Below are 15,720 nucleotides of genomic sequence, written 5' to 3'. Positions count from 1 at the left end.
GACTTTAGATTTACAGAGATATTAAAGATTACATGTATTTTCACCTGTATTCCCTCCATTCTATGAATAAACACCTTTGTTACTAGATTTTTTCCATTGAAACTCTCCCAACAAAGACTTTTCTTTTAATGTGTGAAACTTTTCAGAAACTTAATATCTCTATGCCCCAATACACTTAACATTTTCTTCAGATATTTCGCTTAAACTTGAGTTTGAAGACAACCAAATTTTTGCTCTGTGAATTGTAGAAACGCTAATGACCAAATCCTTCTGAGATTTGTCAACTATCCAGATGTTAAATCTTTCTTTTCCCTTTTTTGAGAAAAAAATTTATTCAGCTCAATTCAATGCAAATCATTCTGTCACCTTTCAAGGACAAAAGACTGAATGAATTATAGGCCTTAATTTTTACCTACAACTATCCAAAATAATGTTTTAGAAAATTTGAAGAATTATAGAATTTCAGTGCTGGGTGGACCCTTCAAGATAATCAAATACATTCCCTTAATTTTACAGAGAAAGAAGCTAAGCTCAAACATGACAAAGTTAGGGTTGTAGGCAATATCCAAACACAGTTTCCTAATAACCATCTAAGGCAAGGCCCAAACTGTTAACTTCCTCGCTCTCTTGTCCAGATCCTAGATAATATAAGGTTCTATTTGAATAAATTAAATGGTACTATTTTTTGAGGAAGAAAACTCCACGCTATTGAAGTGAAATAACACTGATTCCTGTACCCTGAGATATCACTCTACATAAAGGGTAACTGCCAGTGCCTCAGAGCTGGCACAGTGGCAAGAGCACTGGAGCATTCCAGCCCAAATGGGAAGCTGGCTGAATCATTTAACTGCTCTGCGCCTCCGTCTGCAAAATGGGAATAATGTCCATTCCACGTAGCTGAGAGGATAGACCTAGATAAGGAGTAAAAGGACTTGAAGGCTCCACACTACACGACACAGGCCCAGCCATGATTTACGCGCAGACCTGCTTCAGTAGGTATGTCCTACTTGCACCAACAATAAAGGACCTTGAAACACAGATTAAGTGACTATCTAGCACAAACCCAAGAAAACTCAGAAAAAAAAAAAAAAAAAGGCAAACCCACACTATGAATAAAAGGAAGAAATATACTCTGGCGTATCTGATGCCAGGAAGTAATAATGCCATTTTGAAATTACAGGTAGATGTGTTCCCCTTTTCCCCACTCCCTCACACTCTTTTCTAGCACATATTGGGGAGCTATGGAAAAAGAATAGAAGAGACAAAAAAGTACTTTGCCCGGCAGGAATACAAAATTGTAAAAGCACAGACAGCACTACAGAGGCGCGCTGCCATTCACTCACAAAGAATTTTGTGCATGTAGATGGCTGATTAATTGCCGGCCTGCCTAGACGAAGCTGCAACAAGCCAGATACTGTCAGCATGCCATCGGTTACCATGGAAATGCACAAGGTTCCTGTTTCTGACAAGCCCTTGAATACTGGATAGATTGTGCCATATGTAAATAAGGCAAATTAGTTTTCCTATATCTTCCAGACAAGGTTAGACGAAAAGAAAATATATCTGTTTAAACATACTCTCTAACCTCTTAGATGTGATGAATGGGAAACAGGGGCTTCTTTCTTAGGAAACTGAACTCAGATCGTTAAAACTGAAAGGCACTTGGGGAAAAAGACCAAAAAATGCAAAATGTGTTGCCCATTTATAAGGAAGGACTTCAAAGTCAGCCATGCAAAGGTGTATTTATTAGACTTTTGTTTTGTAACCAGAAGTTGTGTTTTTTGTCCTGTTCTTTACAAAATTATAAAATGTCTAGCAGTTATTTTTATGGTATTAGATTAGAAATTTTATATTCTTGTCACAAAATGTTTACTTATTGCACAATCCCTAGACTGCATTAGGCTGAATACTGAGTCACAAACCAGCATAATTTAAAATATTTAACTCCGCTACCAGGAACACTTACTTTTGCATTATATTTTTTGGGGTTTCTTTTTTTTAAAAAACAGTTTTTGCCAGCACTGTGAGACTTTATAACTTCGTTCCATGTTGTAATAATAATTTATAATTAACTGAATCTGATGTGATTTCAAAAAACTTATAATTACCATTAGGATATTTTAAAGTACATAATGACTCAAATCCCTTGTATCTTTCATGACACAGGACTACTCTGATAGCTATGTAAAATTATATATTTTTAAAATTTAATCTGTTTAAACAGTAAAAATGCCGAAAGTGCTGGAGTACTTTTTATAACATAGCTTCTCTGAACAATTTTTAAATATGCATTTCTCAAAATAAAATGTTATATCTCTATTATCACCTCAATTTTAAATACACACTCTTTTCTTTATTTTCAGTCAGATTTTCTAAGGATACTTGTAGTAAAATTTCCACATTTAAACCCAAATATTCATATGCTATTCAAGTAAGCTACAACATATACGAACACCAAAGATATCTATAATTATCCAAATTAACCCTTCCCTAAATTTAAATTAATGTTCTCTCTCCTTTCTGGGTAAAGGTAAGAAAATTTATTTTCTAGCAAATGATCCATGTATTAGATATGCCCAGAAGTCCAACTTGATTATAATAGACTATATGTTGTTCCCATGTTTTAGAATTCAGAGTTGAAATCTAGCTAAAGACCCCCAAACTTTAACATATTCCTATAATTGAATATTATCAAAGAAAAATAAAAAGAAGGCATTATCTTATATGTTCATTTTTATGTAAATAATAGGCTACATGGAACTATCAAAAATATTGACTTTTAGTATTGCCCTATTTGACATATTTTTTCCCCTGCAAAAAAATACTCCTTATACTCTTCGATAAGAATTGATGTGTAGAGTGAATGGGTTTCACGAAAATTTCTAAACAAATTTTAAAAGCATATTATATTTATGCAACAGTAAAGAAGAAATCAAAGAAAACTATCTGATAATTCTGGCTAGAACAAGTGCTTATGCCTAAAAATAACAAGATTTTTCTTTCTGTTCTTTATTTTGTTTTACATATGGACAGCCAAACAAGTTATCACATGTTTTAGGTCGTTCCAGTCCTTATGCAACGAAATACATGACCTAGAGATGACGTTTCATTTTGTTCTTTTTTCCCCCTTTAAAGCAGAAAATTTATAATTAAATGTATTAGGACTTCTTGCATGGACATATGACAATGTCCACTTTTCTTACTAGAAATCTTCCCAAGTTCTTTAATTGTGAGCATGTATATTTTAGGACTTAAATAGTAATCTGTATCCTAGAAGCCAAAAGTTTCACAATGGAAAGTGGCCAAATTTCTCTTTTTCAAGTGTTATTATATGAAAAAAACCCATCTTCCTAGTTACAAGACACGTGTTATATGTGCTAGGAATAAGTTAGAAACAATGAGATTGGCTCTGTCCATGTTTTTAACTCTGCACTTTAGCATTCATAATTTCAAAACTGCATGCTTTAAGCTGAAAGATAAATATTGAGAGTATTTTACTTTATTGCTTAAATATGGTAAATATTTAAGCAATAAAGTATTATATTATACTCTGACATATCACTAGAATGGTATTAAGCACAGGATAGTCAATGAGAGAATAGATCTTGTAATCATTGTGAGGAGGATAAATGCTTTCTAGGAGGAACATACATTTGCTACTTTTAAGAGGCAGTATTGTAGTGTGGAAAGAATATTCAATCGTTCATTCACTGAGTATTTACTATATGCCACTTATCCGGCATAGTAAGGTCCCTGCCTTCATGGAGCTTATACTCTAGTAGGGGTAGAGATAAACCAGGGAAAAAAAAATCAGAGTTCTAAACTTTGCTTTGCCTCTCAAATCCTGAATTCCTTTTACTTGCATCACCCTTATGATATAAATCATATTCTCTTTATAGTTATTTCTGTATATCTTTCTACTTTACTACCATAAAAATTTCTTATGAGTATCAAATATGGTCTAGGTCTTTTTCATCTTTGGATCTTCCACCATCTTGAACAGATAGTATTTGTTGAATAAGTGGATACATAACTCTCCTGGTCACTTGTAGTGTAATTTTAGGCAAGGCACCTGACTCTAGGAGTTTTTGGCTTTTTCACCTATAAACAGAGGTGTTAAAATAAGTCCTCTTTAAGGTTAAATTTTGTAATTCTATAATATTACTTGCTGCTGTAAGTCAGTTAACAACTTTACTCTTCTTATTCTACTGGCTTAGAAAATTTTCATCCTCAAAATTATAGTAGTCTAAAATTTGTTTTTACTCTTTTGGCTATCATTTTTCAAGAATAACTTTTAAAATATAATCATTTTATTTTTCATAGAAAATTATGCCTAGATCTGATATTAAATCCTAATTCAAGATGTTGCTTGTTACTTGTTCGATGTACAAAATAGTCAGGAAAATCATGCACAGGAAAAAAATTCAGTTTTTGAAGTGTTAAATCAAGTGAATGAAGTAAGACAGAAGCAATACTTTCTGCAACAAAAGACAAGAGCTTCCTTCCTCTAAATCCCATACACATATGGCTGCTTGTCCCAAGCTCACGGATAATTTACAAACAGTGGGTGATGTGCTATAAAGAAAATGACTCAATGGGCCATCGGTAATTTAAATGTTTAAATGTTTTAAACAATGGTAAAACACTAGAGACTTAGCAGTTTGAAAGCAAGTGTGGACCATTTTTTTTCTAGTTTATTGGCTTCATTTTGCACCAGCCCAAACAGACATCCAGCATTTGATTCTTCCTGAGACCCAGTATGTAATCTTCCACTGGACAACTCATTGGAAAATAAGGAGGAGAATATCCAGCTTTGAGAATGGCCTGGCCAATGTCTATGTACCAAATGCGAATGTCTATAATTGAAAAAATCAGAAATTCAAGGTCTTACCTAAGGTTTTCATCTATCATGGGAACTACTTCATTCATTTTCTTATCAGCACAATGACAGCCCCAATCTCCATAAATCAGCATTTTGAAATAAAACTTCAAATTATTTTTGTGTTGACATTTATGTAACCTATATCTTTGTAGACACAAAATAAAGAGCTTTTAGTGCACGATGGTTATAAATAAGGCCCAGCCTCCAGTTAAACACCTATAATTTGACTGATTCTCTCAAAACACAAGCAAAAAGAAAAACAAATGAATGTTAGCTGCTTTTCTATTTGCTCAACACAAAAACTGAGGAGTGAAAACAATGCATTTAGTTAACTGACTGTTGAGTTTATACAACCTCAACCAAGCAGACCCTTAATAGGGTAGATTTTGGGGGGGAGCAGAGATTGATCACTAACAAACAATATAAATGAAACTAATTATTTAACCAAGGTGAAAAGAGAAAACAACAATAACTAAAATGAGGGCCTAAAGTATAATAATAAGAAAATAAAATTCTAAGTAAAAATTGGTGCTATTTTCCTGTTATAAAGAGAAACTCATTTGCAAATGCACATGCTTACCTCAAATAAATGAAATGTTTGCTGGCTATGTTTAGTTGGATCTTGCAAACTGCTTCAGATTGAAATGTATGTTGAAACCTAAAACTGATTTGTTCCATGTAAATCGCATTTAAAACTTTTTCAGCTAAAGATATTGTGAATAAAGCTATTCACTAGAGGATGAGCTCTTTCTTTAGACCTCCGAACCTGCTAAATCTTTGATTATATTAGGAGAGTTTTTTCTTTCTCTCTATGTAAAATATAAAAAGCTAGGAACCACTTTTCTTCCATTTGAAAGGGATGGAAGAAACTCCATTCAATTCAACATTTTATTATTATTATTATTATCAATCTAAACTTAAATGAACCTTCCTCCCCTCCTCTGCTTGCCCGTTGAACCATGTCTCGGAAGCAGCTGACTGGATAGGCAGATTTCCTCCAAGAGTTCCTCAATTGGATATTTTCTCTATATTCTAAATATACTTGGCTATATTTAATGGCAAAGAAACCTAGTAACATGTTAACATTTTGAAACACTTGGCCCTGAAAATATTGACAGTGTTAATTTCATATACCAGCCAAATGCTTTGTCTCCTTTCTTACTATATAGAATATATATATCATAACACTGTACCAAAAGGTTAGCTTGGTTTAATTTATTACATAAATATTGTTACTTAATGATTGACATGACATTTGGACTATCAGAATCTGTAATCTGACCTTTTTCCCCCTTATATAACTGGGAAACCTAAAAACCCCTTCATTTTATTGGCAGGCCAATTGCCCTGCGTATTTGCATCAGTTTGGGCCCACTCACTTCAGCTGGGCTATCCATTCAGTATATGATAATTATTTGGAAACCTGAAAAACATACTAGAGAAGAATTCTTTTTTCGCTCAGAGTGTAATATAAATGCATAATTAGTGGGATTTATATTTTGATATATATTGAAAACATTTCAGCATTTCCAGAACATTCATACTCTAGTGTTCTTCCCTCCAAATTATTCACCAGTGATGTCTGCAAAACCAAAAATAACATTTGGACTTGATCGATTCTGTCAGCAAAAGAAGTGTGCAATATTTAAATATTCTGACTTCATTAGAGTTTCCTTTACAAGAAAATTATAGTTGTAAACATACTGAGGGAGGACGGGAACCCATTCAACCAGATTCTCACTGTAATACAGGGAATTGAGTAGGCATTTCAATATTTTTCTTATCCATATCCTAAGATCTTTGATAAATCCTCAATTTCTGAACTCTGTCTGATGACAAGAGTTGCTGCTGGGCACTTAGCTTGGGTCACGCCCTCATGGCAAGGGTCAAATTTGTAGAAGGCACTTCATAATCATTGATTTATTTACCTCTCAAGACATTTCTTAAGAGGTAATTACATTTCAAGTAATTACAAATCAGCCCATTAAGACACATAACATCTGTGAATATTATAAAATTCACTATATAGATCAGGGAATACTCATACTCTCCATACTTAAAGGTCCATGCAGACATTTCTAGATATAGTATAGTACAGAGGATATTTCCTTTTCATGAGTTAGATATAAGAGAGTTTTAAGCCAAAAAAAAATCACAATAAACTTTCTAGCCTCATTTTTTAAAACACCAATGTATGTATTATTTCAACAGCTTTAATACAAACCTCCTAATACTATCAAGTGCTATTATCCTCCATTCTAGTTTAGTTTCAACCTATGGCATGCTCCCAAACGCCATACGTGTGATGACGCTCTCCTGAAATCTTGCAAATAGCTTAGTCCCCATTAGTTGATACTGACTTGGCTGACGATTTTTTTTCTGTAATGAAGCATCTCTTTTTTGAACAAAGATGTCATGTAGTCTGGAAGGCATACAAGTGAGTCACAAAACATGAAAACATCTTACAAGTCAACATTCACCAAACAGTCAAACATTCACCAAATAGGCACTATATGAACTGGACCCATATATATTTTTAAAATTTTCTCTCTTCTTTCTTCTCTCCCCCCGCATCCCTCTGTTACTGAGCAAATTGCTCTGCCACAAAGGCCATCAGCATGAGCATCTTCAACTATGAAGAGTAATCACAAGAAGACTCTACCCTGCCCACACCCACACTCCACACTTTTTGGAGTTATCAGAAGACATTCAATTCCAGACTCTACCGATTTGTTGTTATGTGACTTTAGGTAAATTACTTCCTTGAACCTTCTGAGTCTCAGTATTCTCATCCACAGAACAAAACTAATAATAATATTTGTCCCATCTACTTCATAGAATTGTTAAAGAAGGATTGAAAAATATATATGTGAAAGCTTGTTTTGAAAAGTATAACTGTACAACTATTATAATGGAGACGATAAAGCAAAAGTTACTCTGAAGTTGAAATACTCAGAGTAACATTTAGGGTCATGTTATATTTAAGAGAAATTATTTTATATTTCATAAAACATTTTATTTTGTTAGTAAAAGTCAAACTATATATGATTTCACTCCATCTTATATATATTTAAGAGTTTGTATGTATATTGATTTACTTAACTGATATGTATTTATTGGTTAAACAATAACTTAACTTGATAATTTAAAACATTTATAGCTTTCAATGAGATAAATTAGAAAACTCTAATAGAAATGTATCCAGAATCTGCTGGGTCATTATTATGGAATTATATATTATCCTCAGTGTAAAATTACACCAATTATATATGATTCTCAGGAGATTTATTAACTGTACTGTCAGTTTTCTTATATTCTCTCAGAATATTATTAAATTGAGTACTGATACAATTTATTAATGATCTAGTATTTAACCATATATTGAGTATACTGACATGCCCAATTAAAATGATACAGGATTTTTTAATTCATCCTAGCACTACGTTTGAGATTTTAAAATAGGTTCTTTACTTCCACTTTCATATTACTGGCCACTTTAGCCCATCTTACTTATCAGGAGCAACCTAATATTAACTTAAATGACAACCAAAATGCCTCATCCACAATTTCACTTCTCCCCTTGACATTCTTGCCTTCTGCTGACCCTATACTCAGACAATTGTGGTACATTTATTTATTATTAGCAATTTTCCCTCCATAACAGACCACTTAATTACCAATCTGACACTCCGAACACTTCTACCCAGCTGCAATGAAGTGCTTTGGAACAACTAGAGGCAAAGGCATCAGCTGCTGCTTTCGACAAACACAGGAAATTTTAGATAATTTCACGTACTTGACCCTTTTTACCCTGGCTAGGTATGTGTGCACGTGTGTACATGTGTGCATGTCTGTGTGTGCATTACATGTTGGCTACGGAAGTGTGCACTACAAAATATAGACTCCAAGACTTTGTGTGGCCCTTTAGAGGAAAGCGCGGAATTTGACACATGGGTCAATTACTAGGTAAAGAACACTCTCCATTACCTAATAGGCAACATATAATAATGGCAACTATCTTTTAAAAATCTGTAGATTCCTTTTTGTTGACAACCATATTGTTCTTATTGAAAGCAGCTTTCATTACTTTATTAAAACGAATATTTACCTCATGAGAATATATCCTATCATTTAGTCTCCATTCCTGTGAGCCTAAAATTTTTTAAAAAGCAGCAAATAGTAAAAATACTTTTCATTCCAAGCTTTAACTAAAAGATAAATCTATCTGACCATTTTTCCAGCTTTTACTTATATGCCACTATGCTCAATATTTTTCTTTTAAGAATCAATGATCCAGTTGAGTCTTGATTTCAACTTAAGGCCATCCATTAGAGAAAGTTAAGAGCCTGAAAAGGGTCAGCCTTTTCTGTCTGTATTAGTCTAGGTAGCTTTCGTCTCTAATGGAATCCTTTCGATAATTATTTCATACTTCCGGCAAATCTTGATGGACTCCATTCACCTCAATGCTACCTCTGCAGATCATTCAAAAGCTTCTATTAGGACATCTTAGAGAAGCCTCCTTTTTGCTTTATACTCAAAGGAAGTAAAAAACTAAACTTCAAGAGGGGCTATGCTTTTTAGTGTAATCACAATACTTTCCAGTCTGAACAATAGGCATCAGCTATTCTTTCTCTTTTAAAAGCATTTTGACCAGGTGGAAGAATTTTAAACATATACATAGTACACACATATACTGATCTCATTCAAAACCATAGAAAATATTTTCATACTTATATGCATATGGCTTTTTTCACTTTTAAAGTTTAGGGAATGTGAGTGCTATCTCTCTTTCAATGACAGCGCTTTTCAGTGGGAAGAAAGAAACAGCTGACCAATAATTGTAACAATTTATTACCATTAACTGCTAACATTGAACAAAAATGCCAGGTTACAATCTGGGACACTTATTTTTGAAATGCATCATATACTTCCTTTAAAATACAGATTTCCTTCCTGATTGTATTTTGCTTAGTTACTCACAAACATCAACTTTAATTCCCTAAGCAGAAAACAGCTAGATGACAGGTGAAAGATGGTTGAGGATTAAGAATTTGCTGCGAACTTTACACAGAACAGCTAACAGTCACTTGAGGCATCAAGTGCTGAATGTGTTAGATGATTCTGGCTGCCACTTCCTTACTAGGCCTACTCTAAATGGAACTCTGGGTCTACTTAGAGCAGGGTGGGCTTTCAATAACCCAGAAAGACCCATCCACTGCAGGGAGGGAGGGAGGGGTCTCTTCGGGTGTCTGGTCATGGTGGAGAGAAAAGGAACCAGCCAACACTTCTTCAGGACCTTCCACCTGACACCTTTCACAACGGATTTAAAGTAGCTCCAAACAAAAATATAATGTGAGAGATACAGCATTTACCAGAGAAAGGAAAGGCAAAGGGAAAATAAAGACTGAACAGTACTAAGACCAAGGGTGAGATGCACACGCAGATATTCATAACCCATTTTACCAGAGTCGCCAAGGGTGCTGGTCCAGGACACAAGCAAAGGGGGAAGCATAGTCAGGTACAAGATTCACAATATTCAAAGTTTAAGAGGAAAGGTGGAGACCCCTTTAATAAAGTGCCTACTATGTAGCAAGTACTTTTATATGGGCAGGTATTATTATTTTCATTTCACGGAAAAGGACACAGGTTCTGAGTAGCTGAGTGACTTTCACTCAAGGAGATATGGCCGGTAAGAGTCAGAGATAGGATTCAAACTCGGTTCTGACACAAAACTCATGCTCATTTCATTTCAAGAAAAGGGCCGGGGACAAAGCATCCTTCTCAAAACTCTTTTCTAGACTTGCATACATTCTTACTGAAAAAAGGTAGAAAAGGCATCTTTCTTAGTTCTTAGAAAATGCAGTGGATGTGTTTGTGTCAATATAAAGTATACAATAGTTCAAATAAATAAGGTTTTACCTAATCTGTTATACATCATATTTAAATTATACTATGTTGTTTTGTTTCCTGCTTTTATTACTTTCATATTCCTATGTTAATCCAGAGTTTCATAAATTCTTTTTGTAATGCCTACATGCTAATGAAATCAGTATCTATATCTCACAGTATAAACATGAAATTTGGGTACTGAGAACACACAAAAGGGAATATTCTGGGGCTACCTTTAAAAATATTAATATTCCATTTATTAAAGTCACATATTCATAAACCCAGTTTTTCCTTAAGTTTTTAAGTTTGACTTCAAATCTTCAAAGTGTTTAGTCACTTAAATAAAATTTCCTTAAGTTTTATAGCATTTATAAATTTACTATATGTTATGTGTTGAAGACGAAATTAATATTTTAAATACTGCAACTATTTAACAAATCTTCCCTAATACTTAACTTTTGTAAATCTATTATATTAAACCTTTAAATATGATGAACCTTGTTTTCTTAAATTTCCAGTAATATTTATAATCTTGATAACATTCTTTTACTTTCAACCAGAAGCTAAAATTTTAAATCATTTGATATATTTTAAATAGAAATGTAAGCTAATCTGTTGGATACAATAGAGTGGTCAATAAACTTCTAATATTCCAACTATTAAATATTATATGAAAGTAAACTATCAAATATTTACAGCTACTTTTCAAATGTGTAGAAAAACACTAACACTGTGGGTAACACTTATGTTACATTAAAATTTATCTCTATATTTAATAAAGTTTATATCTAAATACTGATTAAATTAATTTTAGTCAAGTGTAAATCTAAATTAAAAGATACTTTGCCCTTGGCACACAGTGATGTCTTGGTAGTTCCTCGTTAACTTTTATATTGATCAGCAATTATAATTAGGACTTGAAATTTTAAGTTGTAGATATCAATTTTAAATTATATATATGTGGTTGCATTATACATATTGCTTTGTAGACTTTTAAAATTTTGAAATAATTATAAACTACAGGAAGTTGCAAAAATAGTACAAAGAGTTCAGCGTATCCTTCACCCAGCTTCCCCCAGTGATATCTTACATAAATGTAGTATAGTATCTAAAGTAGGAAATTGACATTTGTACAATACTGCTAACTATATTCTGCCTTGTTCAGAATTCAGTTTTACTTGCACATACACACACACACCTGTGTGTAATTCCATGCAATTTGATCCCATGTATAGATTTGTGTAACCACCACCATAATCTATATACAGAACTATTCCATTACACAAACTCCTCTGTGGAAATCCTTTATTGTCTACCCCTTCATTACCACCTTCCTCACCACCTTCCTCATCCTTATCCCTTGGCAACTACTAATTTGTTCTCTTTCTACCTATCTGCTATTATGAGAATTATATACAGTTGATTCATGTTATTTATGGTAGTTATGTTCCATAAAGTCACTGCAAACACTAAATTAGCGAATATTAAATCATTTCTCCTAGAGAGAATTTAAGGTTAAGTTCCTGTGAGCCTCTGGTAACATTTTCATTAACCAACTAATACACCACTTCCTATAAATGGAATCATACAGTATGTAACTGAGATGGGATTTTCTTTTCATTCAGTATAATGTCGTTGAGATCCATCCAAGTTATCACATGTAGAAACTTAGTTTTTTTTTTTTTTACTTTTTATTTTAAAATAATTATAGATTCACAGGATGTTTGAAAAATAGTACACAGAGGTATCATGTACCTTTCATCCAGTTTTCCCCAGTGGTAACATCTTAGATAAGTATAGTACAATATCAAAACCAGGAAACTGATATTAGTACAATCCACAGATCTTATTCAGATTTCATCAGTCTTACATGAACTCATTTGCACTACTGTAGTTTAATGTAATTATAACACATGTGTAGATTCATGTAATCAACACCACAATCAAGATTCAGAATTATCCCATCATCATGAAGATCCCCGTGTTAACCCTTTACAGTCACATCCATTCCCCTCCCTTATTCTACCCCATCTCTAACCCCGGCAACGTTTGCAAATGTAAAATAAAATCATGAATGTGTAATATTTTGATATTGGCTTTTATCATTCAGCATAATTCCCTTGAGATTCATCCAAATTGTTGCATACATCAATAGCTCATTCCTATCAGTTCATTTATGTAGCTGAGTAGTATTCCAGAATGGATATACCACAATTTGTTTTATCACTCATCCACTAAAGGATATTTGGGTTGTTTCCAGCTTTTGACTATTACAAATAAAGCTGCTATGAACAATCAGGTACAGGTTTTTGTGTGGCCATAAGTTTTCATTTCTCTGGGATAAATGACCAGAGATGTGATTGCTTTTTCAGTAAGAACAAGTTTAGTTTCGCTTTTTTTTTTTGAAGAAACTGCTGAACTAGATTTGAGAATGACTGTGCCATTTCACATTCCAGCTAGCAATGTACAAGTGATTCAGTTTTTTCATGTCCTCACCAGCATTTGGTATTATCATCAGTTTTCATTTGTCCATTCTGATGGGTGTGAAGTAACATCTCGTAGTTTTCATTTGCATTTCCTTCATGGCTAATGATATTGAACAGTTTTTCATGTGTTTATTTCTCATCTATATCTCCTCTTTGATGAAATGTTTATTCATGTCTTTTACCCATTTTCTAATTGGATTTTTGGTCTTTTTATTCTTTATTTTGTGCTGAGTTTTGAGAATTCTTTATATATTCTAGATTCAAGTCCTTTGTTGGATATGTGGTTTGAAGTACTTTCTCCTGGCTTTTAGGTTATTCTTTCAGCCTTTTCATAGGGTCTTTTATGGAGCAAAAGTTTTTAATTTTGATGAAATCCAAATATCATTTTTTTCTTTTATGGATCATCCTTAGAGTTTCACATGTAAGAACACTATGCCCATCCCTAAGTCCCAAATACTTTCTCCTATGTTTTCTTCTATATGTTTTCCAGTTTTACACTTTACATTTAAATCTATGATCCATTACAAAATAATTTTTTATAAAGTGTGAGGTTTACATCAAGATTTATCTATTTTTTTTCATGTTTTTGCCTGTGGATGTTCAATTGCTCCAGCATCATTTGTTGAAAAGACTATTCTTCCTCCATTGAACTGTTTTCGTACCTTTGTCAAAAATCAGTTGGTCATATTTGTGCGGGACTATTTCTGGGTTCTCTATTCCTTCATACACATTTTGTTCAGTTAAAAATATATCATGAACCTGTTTCCACAAATATTTTCAGTATCATTTTACCTAAAGCATGCTATGGGTAGGACATACTATGATTTATTTAATCACTACTATTTTGGATACTTAGGTTATTTTGGAATTTTTGCTAACATAAACCACCCTGCAATGAACATCCTTGTATAATAATCTTTGTATCCATGATAATTTCTCAGGATTTCTAGAAGTAAGATGTCACATTAAAGGGTATACACATCTTTAGAAACTGAACTCCTTTGGACAATGGTTAGAGCTCAAACTATTTTTTAAACATATGCTTAAAAACACATGTATGTATGTAAAATAAACATGGGGGAATAGGTGAATGGGGTAGGATAGCCATGAAGCTATTCACTGCTATTCATGCAAGATACATGGCTTTTCACATTTGTTGAAAATAAATGACTGAGTCAGATTTCTCAGAGAAATCTACTGCAGGGTGAAGGGGGAACTTCTACCCCCTCTCCTAATGTACTATCATATAATTGCTTAAATGCCAGATACTCCACAGAGAAAGGTGGATAAAGTTGCCTCAGGAAGTCAAGTTTGAAAGTAGATTAAGTAGAATTCATTACTTATGGTCAATATTTTATTCAAAGAACATTTAACTAGACTTGTAAAGGGCACATGTCCGCTATTAATACAAGGTATCTCTATGAGAGAGCCACAAAGTTGAACAGGAAAAGAGGGGAGAGAAAGATGAATCTTGACTCTGTGCATGTAAAAACGTCTCTTGAGAACATAGTATTTGCATGGGACCTGAGTGGTCTCAGACAGGTGGAATATGGGAAATGGCATTCTAGAGAGAGGCAAAAGCATGACTGCCTAAAATGGGCATGCAGCTGGGTCACTCCATGAGTGCACATGTGTTGGGGGAGATGGTTGGAAATAATTTTAGAAAGGCAGGATCTAAGCAGTAACTGGAATCTCAAATTGAGGCAGGTGGATTACATTCAAATGGGGAAGCTTTTGCAGTTTTGACATGGGAACAGGTAATCAGAGCTGCCCTTTAGAAAGATAATTCTGGTTATAGTATTTGAACAGCCTTGAGTGGGAGAAAGACCACAACCAAGTCAGCTGAGAAAGCTACTACCTAAGTCTAAGGAGAAGAAATTTGGTTCAGAACTCTGACAGAGGCAGTGGGGGAAGATTAAAGTTTGTGAAGCTACCCTACTAGATTCACTTCTAGATGATCTCAAGGAAGTTTAGGGGCAAAAATATTTATTTGCCTGGAGGGAAGAGGCAGGTGCATCATGGCTTGGATCATGTGTTTTAGTTCAACTGTGATTTTGGAGAAGTGGTGGAAAGAAGCTGGACTCAATGGTGGTTGAGAGCAAGGGCTCTAGAGCCAAAATGCCTGGGTTGTTATCCCAGAAACTGCACTTACTGTATAACCCTTAGTAAGTAACTCACCTTCTTCGTGCCTTGGTTTACTCAATTGTAAAATGGGGATGATAATAGTATCCATTTCTAGTTCTGCTGTGGGTATTAAACAAATTAATACATGTCAGGTGCTTAGAACAGTGCACGCACCTGTTGTTCACCATTACTCTTTTTGTTATTTTCATTATTTTTGAGCTGCTTAAAGAAAAGAAGTTTGTGACTGCATTTGCCTGACAAGGTCCTCTTGTCTGGGGTCAAAAAGGAAGGAATTAGAGGACCAGAGGAAGAGGAGATATCATCTAACAACAATGCTTC

Source organism: Balaenoptera ricei, chromosome 4 (assembly GCF_028023285.1).
Source record: "Balaenoptera ricei isolate mBalRic1 chromosome 4, mBalRic1.hap2, whole genome shotgun sequence".
NCBI lineage: Eukaryota > Metazoa > Chordata > Mammalia > Artiodactyla > Balaenopteridae > Balaenoptera > Balaenoptera ricei.
The sequence above is the reverse complement of the archived record's forward strand: the minus strand, read 5'-3'. Positions refer to the sequence as shown.